Source organism: Aristolochia californica, unplaced genomic scaffold (genome assembly GCF_029961685.1).
Source record: "Aristolochia californica isolate CCGP_79_NKW_82.1479 unplaced genomic scaffold, dmAriCali1.0.hap1 SCAF_16, whole genome shotgun sequence".
NCBI classification, from domain to species: domain Eukaryota; kingdom Viridiplantae; phylum Streptophyta; class Magnoliopsida; order Piperales; family Aristolochiaceae; genus Aristolochia; species Aristolochia californica.
The window spans coordinates 2,004,299-2,019,263 of record NW_027181837.1 but is presented as its reverse complement, the minus strand read 5'-3'; the positions used below and the strand labels follow the sequence as shown (position 1 = coordinate 2,019,263).

General features: G+C 39.8%; 1 protein-coding gene and 2 pseudogenes across 1 annotated transcript in view; 2 read left to right on the top strand and 1 right to left on the bottom strand.

The window, feature by feature from the left end:
* The window catches only part of LOC137953124 (uncharacterized), a 102,728-nt gene that overhangs the window by 29,127 nt on the left and 58,636 nt on the right, over positions 1-14,965 (top strand). The gene's annotated exons all lie outside the window — the stretch shown is intronic.
* LOC137953125 (adoMet-dependent rRNA methyltransferase spb1-like) overlaps positions 1-14,965 on the top strand; it is an 87,394-nt pseudogene that overhangs the window by 14,219 nt on the left and 58,210 nt on the right.
* Positions 468-3,864, bottom strand: LOC137953457 (uncharacterized; annotated as a pseudogene).

The following is a 14,965-nucleotide window of genomic DNA, read 5'->3' as shown; positions in this document are numbered from 1 at the left end:
CCCCCCCCCCCCCTAATGTGAAGTTTATCCAATAGCAAATACAATAACGAAGCGCAAAATGAATACACCCAGTATTATATGTACCTACCAAGAGTACAACTCCCCCCCCCCCCCCCTAATGTGAAGTTTATCCAATAGCAAATACAATAACGAAGCGCAAAATGAATACACCCAGTATTATATGTACCTACCAAGAGTACAACTCATATATATATGCAAAACAACCTGATATAAAAATCATTTGAAACTCAGATAACGATTTAAAAGTTTAAACCCTTGCAAATCAACCCTATAGAGAAATAACTTTGAAATTCAAGTTCACAAACGATGGCTAGACATTAAAAGAAGATTTGAAAATCAAATTCCACACGTTCCATTACTCCATGCTCAGAAGTTCCTTTGACTTTGATGGGCTTAGAAGGAAAGGAGTATAAATTCATTTTTTAAGCCATTCCATTCAAATAAGATGTCAAAATAGAAGATTGGGTTCACCTAGAGGTACATATTCTAAGGTACATACCACCTTTTTGCTTTTAATAAATAGTCTCTCCTCATCTACCAATGGTTTAACTCAATACACTCTCTCTATGATTAGTTCACCAAAATACTCTCTAAACTTCCTCCTTACTTCTCTCTAAGAAAATTTCATCTTTCTATAAAAAGAAAGAGAAAAAATGGAACCCCTGATCACTCTAGTACAAGAAAATAAACCTGTAGTAGAGAGCCCTACTTGTAGGAGTAAAGACTTTCGCATGAAACATACATCAGTACAGACTTTCGCATGTTAAACATCCGTCTTAGTCTTCCTTGATTTGTTTTCATTCACTGGTCCTCCTTTTTAACCCACCTTGGCAGATTTTTTTTTTTTTTGTATTTTTCCCCTTACCTTTACCTAGCTTACCTGATCCGTGCGCCCTGGAATCCTTCTTCATCCTCCAATCCACAAGCACCTTGCCTTTGCCTGCCCTCAATTGGAACCATTTCTTGGCCACCACAAACTCTTTTCCAGGTTTCTTTGGCATTGCCTTCTCATAAAGGCATTCAATCATTTTAGCCTTGGAGCGGTCAGCTTTCTCCTCCTTGGTAACAGGTTTCATGGGTAGTTGGTGCTTCGTCTCCTCATCTACAAACCACGTTGGCAACCCTTCATCATCTAACATGTATTTGCTGTATGCGTCATCAACTATTTGCTCCCTCTGCTTTTTCCTGAGCATTTTCTTTGCATAAGCTAGTATCAGTGCTTTGGCATCATCATCCAGCTCTGATTCATTGGATGATGAAGATGATGAACCATCACTCGAGTCTGTAGCTATAGCAGGAACTATCTCAAAATCCTTCGAATTTGAAACCCGGGAATCTGAGAGGTTCAGATCTTTAGTACGGGCTACAGCTTCCTCTGGTATTTTTGCTATCATGACTTTCCCATCAGGCAAATCATCCTCTTCATCCTCCATCTTGTTATTTCCAAAAGTGTATTCTGCCACTTCAGCAAATACAGTGTGACTAAACCACTTCTCCATAATTTGCTCTTGGGTAGGATGCTCCTCGTTGGCACAGGAGAGCATTTGCTTCATCATTTACATCATCTTTGTCGGAATCATCAAATTCATCAGGACTCATCATATTGCCATCCTACATGAGAAATTTAAAGAAAAAAAATGTTGTGTTTAGCATTGTGACTCAAACTGGTAAAATAATTCTCTCATGCTAAGCAACATCAATTGGGTTTTTTTATCAGCTCACAATAATTGTTTACAACTTCACAAGCCAATAGAGTATCGACTAAACAAGCAACAGACATCTCATATGCATCTGCCATCTTCAGAAATGACAAGAGAAAACAAGCACATAAGTGGGGATAAGACTCAAGCAAGTTTACAATAGATGACGATACAAAAAACGAAATCATATTCTCCCTAACATATTTTTTTTGAATTGGATCTCCCCAACAGATTTTTGTTTTTGAGAATGCCTCCTTAACGTATCTGATTTATGTTTATTGACAAAATAATAATTTCTGATACATCATTTGGAAGAAAGGAAGAGGTGAAAGATAGAAGACATGTTCCCAAAAAGAAAAATGATTAATGACAAATTACACAGAAAGACAACATAATACAACTGTAAACTACCACAATTCCTTATCACCAATGGCAATTATCAAGCATGAGTAAAAAAATGGCATAACCGACTTACTTCAGCAGATGTTTGAAATCCTGCTTCCGCAAAAACACGCAGATCATCACAAAGAGTTTTAATCTGCAGCAGAATCAGGTAGAACCCACATTTGAGAATTTGTTTGCAAGCCCACTTGTTTGGTTTTTCTTTTCAACCCAACACCTTGCCACGAACATAAGGGAACTACAAAACGTAGCCGACCAATGCAAGCAGATTGAAAGTAAAATTACCTCCTCTGTTATTAAAGCATGATCTCCGACAGGTAAACAAGCAGGATGGTTGAAGGAGATAGAAGTCACAGACCCCTTAACATCCAAGGGTGACTCTGACACACAAAATCTGAAGCCAGGCACACCTTCCTCAAAGTTGTATGTCCATCCTCGTAACTGCAATTTAATATTGTTAACAGCACACAGAACCATGCTTGCTGATATCTTTATTAGGTTAATAGATGAAGCTGTTATCAAGCTATCCAATGGACCAACACCAACACATGTGATCTAGCCCTTCACGATTTCTCTTTTGCTTTGACCCTCTCGGAACATCCAAAACCTGCAATAAGCAATCAATCAGTAAGGTACAGTATCAAAACAGGAAGGGAAAATATTTAAATAACTAAATAACATAGTAAGTGCACTGGACATCTAACATCTCTAAAATAGTAAAGCCTTACCTTGGGTCGTTCTATAGCTCTTTGAAATCAATCATATCAAGCAGACGAGGGTCTATAGTGGCAGGAGTCTATTATTTTAGACCGACAACAAAGATTTCAGCCGATGTTGATCGACTAGCAACAGGTTTTGTGACCTCAACTCTCTCAAATAACTGCGTTTAAAATTTTAAGTCAAGCCAGTTAAGCTTTCTAGAAACATAGAGCATCCACAAAGAATTAAGGCTCCATCTGTTGCAACTCCCCAGAAGAAGCAGTTTCCCATCATGTAAGCTAGAGTGGGAATAACAAGCAATCAGGGAAAACTTTTGGGTACAATTGCGCAAGGGAGCTGCCTAAAAACATTTCAATCTGAACAATTAAAAAAAAAAAAAAAGTGATACCTGCTTGAGACAATAGAGAATGGCACTGTAGTCCTGCGACCTAAAAACCTAACAACACATATCAAATAGAGAAATTACACCATAGATCAAAGAAAAAAAATTGAAAACATGCAATTCAAAGCTATCAAGCTGTTGAATTTATGAAATACAGAATTAGAGAAGTCCAACTTTAGGGAAGAAAAAATAAAATTTTCCTTGCAGAGCATATAACTCAAAAACTGAACGGAAAGCTACCTTTGTAAGGAATGTACCCTTAGGGAGCAAGAAATCGACAGCAAGCTTAACAGAATCAATTACAAGAGCAGACTGGCCTGTGGCCTCGGAGGCCCATCATCATGGAGGACAACATCGAAAGCACGACAGCCCTTCTGTCAAAGAGAGCGCACCAGGAAAGGGGCGAATGGGAACAAGATCAACTCCAAGAACAAAGCTGCCAACAGGAACATGACTTACGACGACTTGCATTCAACTTCCGGGGGCTGCACATAGGTCTAGCACAGAGCGGGAGGGAGGGAGGAACTGGAACTTGGCATCAAGTTGGAGGAGCTTGAATGCCGCTCGAGAGCGATAAACTTGCTCCTTTGCCGAGTGATAGAATTTATCCAAACGATGCTTTCCTATTGCCTTCCCCATCCTCCCCTTTTGTCTATCTGTTGTCTATCTTTTAAACCTTAAACAAAACAGGTAAAAAAAGTAACTACTGTGCCTGCTCTCGGTTCACGGTTCTCAACATCTGCGCTCTCGGGAGAAGAGAAAAGGAGGTCAGTAGTAGACCTTCATCCATGAGAACTGACATCAGGAACTTCTCCCTGCGTGACAAGGGAAACGGGAAGGGGGAGCCCTCTTCTCAATCACAAAGAGGAGAAGGGCAAGAATGTTAATTCAAAAAAGCCAGAAGTTTCATGTTTGTTTTTTGGGAAAGTCGTAGAATAGCAATTGTGAAATTGAAAGCTGACTCTCGTTTAGGAAAACTGATTACGCCTACAAAATTAAAACCCTTCCACATTCTGCTTCTGCTTCTGCTTCTGGCTCACTCCACTCCATTGCACTGCTCTACTCTTTGCTCCTTCCTCTTCTTCACTACAATTCATGTCTAATCACCGGGCGAGTTTCAATGGAACTCCTCCTGTTCCATTCATCACTACTCCGGCATTTCCACCAGGCCGGCTTCCCTCTTTTGAAACTCTTCCGGTGTATCCTGAATCTCTTCCGCTTATCCAATTCGGTTAACCGACACACTAACCAACTTCGCGGAAGGACTCATTTCCATTTTGGGAAAGTCGCAGGATAGCAATTTCAATTAAAAACCGACTCATATGCCTCGTCTCAATTAGGAAACTCACTCCGTGGTGGAAAATCGTCTTCGCCTATAAATACGCTTCCCCAGTCTCACTCCACTCCACTACTCGTCCCTCTTCTTCCACTCCACTGCTCGTTCCTCTTCTTCACACTGGCATTCATGGCTAATCCCCCCTCGACTTTCCGTGGAGCTGCTTCTCCCCTTAATAATACTCCCGTACTTCCCCCAGAACAACCTGTCTCTTTTGCAATCACTTTTAACCCTTCTTGCCGAGCCCCAGTCCACGCTCCCACGGCGGTCATCTCAATCTGCCATCGACGCAAGTTCTTCTATATGCCGGAGGGAGCCCCTGTTGAACAAGTTACTTTCCTTACACCGGCTATGAGCTTTCGTCTGCCGCTTCCCTTATTGTTCGATCGGAGTCGCTGGCAGAATGTGGCCTCCAGAATACTGCACCACTTCTCCTTCAGCTCCGAGGCCTACGCCCAACTCCTTTCACATCTCCATATTCTTGGAGCTGATTGGGCGCAGATCGCGTTGAGGTATGGGTGTACGAGGTTGGATGTCACGGTTGACGTGCGTGAGAGGATCGAAATCGACTTTCCGCCACTGCTTCCCGCAGACCCTGAGTCAATGCCGCCATTAGAAGAGCCTTCTGTCGGCCAGAACATGAAGTTGAAGGAGCTCAGCGAGATAGCTGTCGGAGAGACCTGCGCGGTTTGTTTCGAAGAGTTTGGAGGATCGACGAAAGCGGTGACGGAGTCTCCATGCTCTCATCTTTTCCACACTGATTGCCTCCTTCCATGGTTGAGCAGAGCGACTACATGTCCTCTCTGCAGATCCTCCCTCCGACTCCCATGATCCAAATTCAAAGTTATTAGTTGCTTAGACGAATCAAATTCTTGTTTGTTATTTTTTATGTAAAAAGATTGTTGATTCTACATAAACTTCTTACGTGTATCCGCCACCTTGCAAATGACGCTGTAACAGATTCTACGAGTTTTAAATTTCCTCATTTATATTAATATGTGAGACCTTAACTACTCGATAGCTGATTACGATAGTTTTCTGGGTAACCGATCTTATGAAACATACTATGTTGAATTAATTTCACAACCACACCCACAAATCTACTAATTTATTCAATTCACGTACTGAGTACAAATCATAATGGACACATACACATTTTCATAGCAGAACACACATCCACAAAACATAAATACACAAATAGGGTCTACAGATACAGTATTAAACAGAAATCAAACTTGAGAGAAAACTGAACCTCCTTTCTTCGCTGACACTATTCAGCAGCTACGTCGCTTCTCACGCTCACTGTCCAGCAATGACAGCGTTGGCTTCCAACCCTGACCTCTTCCGACAACAATCCCGAGTCCCGAGCTCCGGCTCCAGCACCAACAACAAGAGCCTCCCAGACTCCTCTTCCGTCAATGGCGAGAGTCACTCCAACTCTCCCTCTTCCGGCTACAACGAGAACCACCCCAACTCTCTCTCTCTTCCGTCAACAAAAAAAAAACACACTCCCGAGCTCACTCTCCTTTCTCCCCGGATTTCCCTTTTCAATTTCTTCCCTAACGCGTCGCCGCTGTTTCCCCCTTTCTGTATCTCCCCCCCTCCCTTTTTTTTCTTTCTATATGTCGCACCCGACGCACTGTGCGTCTTTAACTTAAAACAGAAGGTGGGCCCACACGGGTTGGGCCCACTGGTGTTGATTTTCAACACTCCCCCTCAACACCAGCTATCGCTAGTTGGACTGTGCCGAGCTGATAGCGAAACATTTTGAACTTTCCTGTGCTCAAACTCTTTGTGAACAAATCCGCAACTTGATCATCCGTCTTAATCGGTCTCATCTCAATTTCTTCTTGCATAACCTTTTCTCTGATAAAATGATAGTGCACTTCAATATGTTTAGTTCTAGCATGAAAGACTGGATTCTCTGCCAAACGAATTGCCGACTGATTGTCACAATACAACGGAACTGCATACTCTACTGGTTGATGTAGATTATTCATCAGTTGTATCAACCATGTACTCTCTTGAGCTGCCAGTGCTGCTGCTCGATACTCAGCTTCAGTGGTTGACAATGATACCGTCGGCTGTCTCTTACTACACCAAGAAATTGTTCCAGAGCCAAGCTTAAACACATACCCAGTTGTGGACCTCCTGGTGTCATGATCTCCTGCATAATCAGCATCATAGTAGCCAACCAACTTGCAGTCTTCACCTTTCTTGTACACAAGACCATAGTCAATTGTACTCTTCACATATCTCAGAATTTTACGAACTGCTTCCAAATGAGGCTTCTTTGGATCTTGCATGTACCGACTCATCACGCCAACTGCATAAGATATGTCTGGTCGAGTCAAGGTTAAGTAGATCAGACTACCTACCAATTGTCGATACATTGTCGCATCTTCCAAATTTTTTCCTTCATGTGCACACATTTTGGCATTTGGCTCCATCGGCGTAGAAGTCAACTTGCATTCAAGCATTCCAAACTTCTTCAACAAATCTTTGGCATATTTCTGTTGACAAAGAAATATTCTTTCTTGTGTGCGATAAACCTTTAAACCAAGAAAGTGCTTGAGCAGGCCAAGTTCTTTCATCTGGAAACGAACTGATAGATTCTTCTTCGTCTGAAGAAGTTCTGCCTCATTATCACCAGTTAAGATCAAATCATCCACATACACTAGCACAATGGCTAGTTTTCCTTCATTGGCTTTGATAAACAAGCTGGAGTCTGCAGGTGTAACAAAATAACCACTTCGCGTTAAAAATTCAGCAATCTTACCATACCACGCCCTGGGTGCTTGTTTCAATCCGTAGAGTGCTTTCCGCAACTTGCAAACATGTTTAGGATGTTCTTGGTTCTGGAAACCCATCGGTTGAATCATGTATATCTCCCGATCCAACTCTCCATGAAGAAAAGCATTCTTCACATCCATCTGCCACAAGTTCCAGTCTTTGTTGGCTGCCAGTGCAAGTAGGACTCGTACGGTTGTAAATTTTGCCACTGGACTAAACGTTTCATCATAGTCTAGTCCGTACTGTTGAGAGAAACCACGAGCTACCAATCGTGCCTTGTACCTCTCAATTGACCCATCTGAACGACGTTTGATCTTGTAGACCCACTTGCACGATATGGGTTTCACATTGGTTGGCTTTGGCACTAGATCCCAAGTCTGATTTTGCTCAAGTGCATCAACCTCTTCTTTCATAGTTGTCCTCCACTCAGAGCTCAGCGATGCTTCTTCAAAGGTCTCAGGTTCTATCAAACTTTCGTCCTTGGCGACGGATGCATTAACGTATTTGGGATTTGACCTTCGTGTTCTTGTTGACCTTCGGAGTTGAAATTGTGGGATTGATTCCTCCATTTCACTGGGTTCACCTTCTACATGTGGTTGTTGATACACGCCAGTTTGCCAAGGGCTCTGAGTCCCTCCTTGCTCAACATCATCATCATTTTGATCTCCTGATTCACCTGAACTTGATGGGAGTTGGGCAGTATGCTCCCCCATCTTTTGTTGTAGCTCGTCTCCAAATTCTCTTGAATCTGACAAGACTTCTTTCTCTGAGGACCACTACGAAGATGCTTCATCGAATACCACATCTCGTGAAGTGTAACATTTTCCACTCATTGGGTCACAACATCTCCACCCTTTTCTCTGGCTATCATACCCCACAAAGATACATCTAATAGCTTTCTTGTCAAATTTGCTCCGTAGATGATCAGAAACAAATACATAACATACACAGCCAAACACTCGAAAGTAACTAACTGTAGGCTTCATGTTCCACAATTTCTCATAGGTGTAGCAAATCCTAACCTTGGTTGAGGAATTTTGTTGATCACAAAGGCTGCAGTCCTCATTGCTTCAGCCCAAAACCTTCCAGGTACATTTTTCCCATGTAACATGCTCCGACACACCTCTGCAAGATGACGATTCTTTCTCTCTGCTACACCATTCTGTTGTGGCGTGTTGGCACACGTGTACTGATGACGTATGCGACATTCCCTTAAATATTGGGAGAAATTGTTTGAGCTGTATTCGCCCCCATTGTCTGTGCGCAAGCACTGAATCTTCTTTCCTACTTCTCCCTCTGCTGACTCTCTGAACTCTTTAAACTTTGAGAATGCGTCAGATTTTTCTTTCATGAAGAAGACCCACACGTACCTTGAGAAGTCATCAATGAATGTCACCATGTACCGCATACGACTAATTGATGGTTGCTTAACCGGCCCGAATACATCAGAGTGGACTAACTCTAGCGGTTCATTTGCTTTAAACTTTGACTCCTCGTACGGTAATCGGTATTGTTTACCATATTGGCATCCGGCACAGACCGTGTCTGTTTGAACATTTACTTGAGGAAGCCCCTTAAGCATCAACTTTTTCACCATCACATTGAGCTTCGAGTAGCTGACATGACCTAACCGCATGTGCCATAGATCTCCTGTCTCATTTTTTCTTGTCTTATCTACATATGCAGACTCTGCTGACATTACGTAGATTGACTCCAACCGTCGCCCCTCCATTGTCAGTGTTTCTGAAATTTTGAGATCACGATACACCTTCACATCTCGAGGACCAAACAAAACATAGTTGCTTGATGATGTCAACTGAGCCACAGATAACAAGTTTTTCTTCATTCCTGGGACATGATAAACATCTTGAAGTGACATCTGGTTGGGATTATATCGTGGTGTAAATATAGTCTTACCGATGTGAGCTATCGGTAACCTTGAGTCGTTGGCTGTCACCACCACACGGTTTCCCTTGTACTCATACATGTTTTGCAACTTCTGTTTATTACCCGTCATATGATTTGAGCATCCCGAATCTACGATCCAATCATTTTTGTAGTCAATCCGTTCAGCCTTACCCTTCAACAACACTTCTCCCATTTGTTTAGCTAAAAACTTATTGCTAACAACTCAGGATAACTTCACCAAAACAAACAACGGTCCCTGACCGTCCCGCTCTGATACCAATTGTTGAATTAATTTCACAACCACACCCACAAATCTACTAATTTATTCAATCCACGTACTGAGTACAAATCATAATGGACACATACACATTCTCATAGCAGAACACACATCCACAAAACATAAATATACAAATAGGGTCTACAAATACAGTATTAAATAGAAATCAAACTTGAGAGAAAACTGAACCTCCTTTCTTCGTACAGTGACACTATTCAGCAGCTACGTCGCTTCTCACGCTCTCTGTCCAGCAATGACAGTGTTGGCTTCCAACCCTGACCTCTTCCGACAACAATCCCGAGTCCCGAGCTCCGGCTCTGGCACCAACAACAAGAGCCTCCCAGACTCCTCTTCCGTCAATGGCGAGAGTCACTCCAACTCTCCCTCTTCCGGCTACAACGAGAACCACCCCAACTCTCTCTCTCTTCCGTCAACAAAAAAAAAAAACACACTCCCGAGCTCACTCTCCTTTCTCCCCGGATTTCCCTTTTCAATTTCTTCCCCAACGCGTCGCCGCTGTTTCCCCCTTTCTGTATCTCCCCCCCCCCCCCCCCCCCCCCCCCCCCCCCCTTTTTTGTTCTTTCTATATGTCGCACCCGACGCACTGTGCGTCTTTAACTTAAAACAGAAGGTGGGCCCACACAGGTTGGGCCCACTGGTGTTGATTTTCAACATACTAGTCTCTTTTGATGATTCGACTTAACTACTCGATAGCTGGTTACGATAGTTTTCTGGGCAACTGATCTTATAAAAAACTCTCCTCTGTTTTGATGATTCGACAACTCCTTTCTTTCCGAATTCCTAGCTTTCAGATCAGAGAAGGCAAAGAGGGAATGGCCGAGTAAGCCACAATCTTGTTTGGGTTGTGAATTGTCGTCATCCCAAAAAAACAATTTCCAGATTTAAGCTTCACATTGATTATATATTTTGCTCGTCTTCCCAGTTTGGGGATGATGATTCTATAATAAAGATTCACGAGCTTGTTTCATCACTTGCTTGTCTTCGTTTTTCCTTTATTATGACGTTCCTATCTATGTTAGTAAATGAAGCTTTTTGCGAATTAACTTTCTCAATGTCTATTTCTATACTTTCTGAATTGAGATCACTGATATCTATCTTTCCCCCTCCTGTATGTTGGATTAAATTCAGACTCGATAAGCATCCATAATGGAGCAATTCATGGATTCTTGACACTGATTTTGATGAGAAGGAGAACTGATATTAACTTCTAACCTGCATCAGTTTTATGTTGATATGTTATGATTTATACAAATTGTAGTTCAATATTATAAAGCAGAGCAGAATAGCTTGTTGATGTGCATATCTGACTAGAAAACAAGGCAGATATTGCTAGTGTAATTCCGAGTACCCCTTCACTACCACTTGTTGATGTGTAATTTTTATGCTCTGTTTGAAATTTCTTTCTCAATGAGTGATGTATGAGAAAATCTCTCTTTCTCTTTGGTTTGTCTGTGTTCCACACTTTCTTCTTGTTATTTATATTTTTCTTCGAACTTATCTGATTGCTCCCATGGTAGCTTTGATTAGGGTGGACACGGGTTGGGTTTCCCAAAGACCAAAACGAACCCAACACTTGAACCCGAAATGCCAAATGTGACTTTGACTCATCACCTTCCCTACCCCGTCCCCATAAATCTTGTTTAAACCTAACCTATCTTGTTATTTATATTTTTCTTTGAACAGCAAAAAAAATATGTTGAATTTCAAGTTCACACCAGATCGAGTTGGAAAATGGCAAATTTTGGTGTGAAAATCGTTGAATGGCAAAGGAGAATAAAATTGGAAAATTAAGAGAACAGGAAAGATATACATTTGCTTTAATACTGTTTAAGAGTTGGTAATTTTAAAGATTCTTCTCCGAAACTGTAATTGAATCTCTTCTATGTATAATTCTGACACCAAAGTCATATAAAACTATGTTTCTAAAATCAATCATACAAAAAGTAAGGGTGGCATCGAGTCGAGCGGAGCTCAAACCTGCATATGTTTGATTTGGGTTTGATCTGAATACTTCGAACTCGAGTTCAGCCTCAAGTCTAAAATCGGAATCGAGCACGAGACCAAGAATTTTAATCCTGTTTTAATCTAACCTATGGGCACTTACGCTAGGGAAAGTGGGCCGAAACACATTAGTGTGCACCGTAAGTGACGGGGGAAAGTGAAATACAGTTGTTGACTAACCCCCCCCCCCCCCCCCCCCCCCCCCCCCCTAAATCATTTTGCTTCTAAGTTCATTCTAGGGGCTTTGCTGCATGTAGTGGCAATGTCTACCATCAAATGTCATTCCCCTTCTTGAGCCTATGGCATTTCACATTGTCCATTTTGTGTTTCATTTATACCAAGTGTCCTTAAACTCTATCATGCATTGTATTTTCTTTTCCTGCTGTAATACTACTATAATCGTATGTTTTTTGAGATGCTATTTGATTATTGCTCTTTATGGGGGAGATCATGTTTGTTGCATTTCATGACATGAGATTCAAGGACATGATTCACTTGTGGTGAACATGGAAATAAGATTAGTTTGGTGTGTAATATGAGAATTCTTCTTTGGAGCACCCGATGGCAACTCCAAAGTAGGCAAGTCGTTGAAGTTTCTTACAAGTATTCTAAATTGGGTGTGAGACTTGCTCTTTTGGTGTTGTAGTTAACAGGTTTTAAAGACTAGATGTTTAAGTCTTTGGATTTTCCATTTCAGTTGGGTTTAAGTTTGGGAGCAAGGGCTTTTAAAAGCTCATTCTTCTACAACCCTTTCTTTTTGAATTTTAACCATCATTGTGCCAACTTTCCAGTGATATTGGCTATTACTCAAGTAGTTTGGTACTCAAAACAATATACCTTCAAGAAGGGTACAATTTATTTGACATGTATTATATGAAAAGTTTTAAATGTAGGGGGGTTAGTGCACAATGTAAGTGCGGAGGGAAAGTGGAATACAATGAAAAGTACTTTCCCTCGTGAAAGTGAGAGGGAATGTAAAGTACTTGTTTGTGTTATTGTGCGCAATGGAAAGTGTGGTGTAAAGTGCATATAGATTATTTATTAAATAAAATATTTTGATATATCTGACTATCATAAATTTAAATTAATATTAGTTAATAAATAAAATATATTAAATATAATAATTAAACAAATGCTTACTTTAATATTATTAAATTTGTAATAAAATTTTAATATTTTAATATCTACATATGAAATAATTATACAAATATCGTAGTACAAAGCGTACTATACAAATATCGAAATAATAAAAATAAAAATTATACAAATATAACTCAATCACCTTTTTAATATAAAAAATTATATCTATTCATACACAAGTATAACAAAAAAAATATTTAGTGTCATTAAAACATAATAGTCAATAATTTTGTCACATCTGAATTGCTAAAACATCTCGATAATATGATGCTCTTGCAGATTGTACTGTGGACTCCCTCTAAGTACGTGCGACTAGAATAAATTATTAAAAATAAAAAATAAAAATAAAAAATAACATAAGTGAATATAATAAATAAATAAATTATTTTTTAATAACATAAGATATGTTTTAACATTAAAAACCACTAATTTAATACAATTATAAAAAAATTAATATAATAAATAAATATATATTTATCAATAACATAATATATTTTTATGTATTATTAATTAATAATATATTGTTACAAAATTTAAAACCATTGGTTTAATTAATTATAGAAATGGGATAATTAAACCAAAACAATTTATCAAATATTTATTTTTAAAATATTTTAATTATGTCTATTAAATCACTAATTTAATATAGTAATTATAAAATAAATATATTAAAAAATTTTTTAAAAATATTTTTTAAATAAAAAATATAAATTATTACGACAATAGGCCAACAGGCAAAGGCGACGACGACGGATAGGGGTGGCTTCGAACCGAGCTGGCTCGCGAGTGGCTCGAGTTCAGCTCGGTGCCTGCTCGGTTCGATTCGTTATCTATCGAGCTCGAGCTCTGACATCGGCTCGTTTACCTTAACGAGCCGAGCTCGACCGAAGCCATGTTCGATTTGTCGGCTCGCAAACCGGCTCGAGGTGAGTTGGGATCGGTATCGGGTCGGGAGCGGGGGAGCGTGAGCGAGAGCGACGGGGGGAAAAAATTTTCCTCCCCTCGTCACCGCTGAGCCCCTCCCGTCGGCTGTTGTCGCCGCCTCTACCACTGTTGACAGCTGTTCGTCGGCCGCCTCTGTGGCCGTCCGTTCTATTTCTTCCTCTCCTCATCATCGCCTCTGTTTTCGTCGCCGCATTTCCGTCACCGCCGCTTCCGTCGCCGCCGCCTCCGTCGCAGTCGTCATCCTCGACGACAGGTCTTCCCCGGCGCCGTAATCCCCTTCCCTCCTCGTTGTCTCGACGGAAAACCAGAACCAAGGGATAAATTAGGGGAAAAAATTCCTTAAACTCTCCTTCCTCGTACTTTTGAAAAAAATTAAAAATACATTTTATAGAAATAAGTTTCTATGAACTATTAGTGTCTCATGTTGTTTTTAAATATTTTTCTAATTAAAAATTCTTATTAAAAATCATATAACTTTCTAACTAAGATTTTCCTACCAAGATGGGGTAGAAAACTGTATAAATTTTTTTTTAATAAATATTAATGATGTAATACTTTTAGCATGAAGCAATTTTCATTTCAATTTTGTGTTTGACATTTTATTTGATTAAAAATTTATTGATAAGTATAATAATATATTAGATTGATTATTAATTTTTATTTATTTCCCTAGAAGATGCAATAAAAGGTCCATTTAACTTTCCAAAGAAAAATTTAAAATATTTTTTGTTATTTTCTAATAAGTCACTAAAAGTAATAGGATTTTATTTAAAGTTTTTTTTGGGAATATGTATCATAAGAAAAATATTTCTAGTTTTTCCTAGAATATAAACTTTCATCTAGGGGCACTAAGGAGGTCATAGTAAATTTATGGCCAGATTCAAAAATTACAAAACAAGCTAGACAACAATTGTGAGTAAAAAAGATTAATATTGGTGCATTTTAATCCATTATTGAAATTCACCCCCTTTGTCCTTTGATATTTTATGAAGAGTGGCTCGATTGGTTTAAATTTTGTTATCGTGAATTGTAGTAATGAGTTTTAAGTACACTATTAACTTTGGGACAAATGGTTTGTATTTAATAATGTTTTTGAATTATGACATTGTAAAACTTATTATTGATCTTTTATGAATACTCTTAGGATGGCCGCATAAGTTACGAGGAGTTTGTTGCTATGATGAAAGCTGGGACCGATTGGAGAAAAGCATCTCGTCATTATTCAAGAGAGAGGTTCAAAAGCCTAAGCATTAACCTCATGAAAGATGGGTCCCTGAAGCTGGATACTGAGGTTGAGAATTAAGAATGCTTCAAGTGGG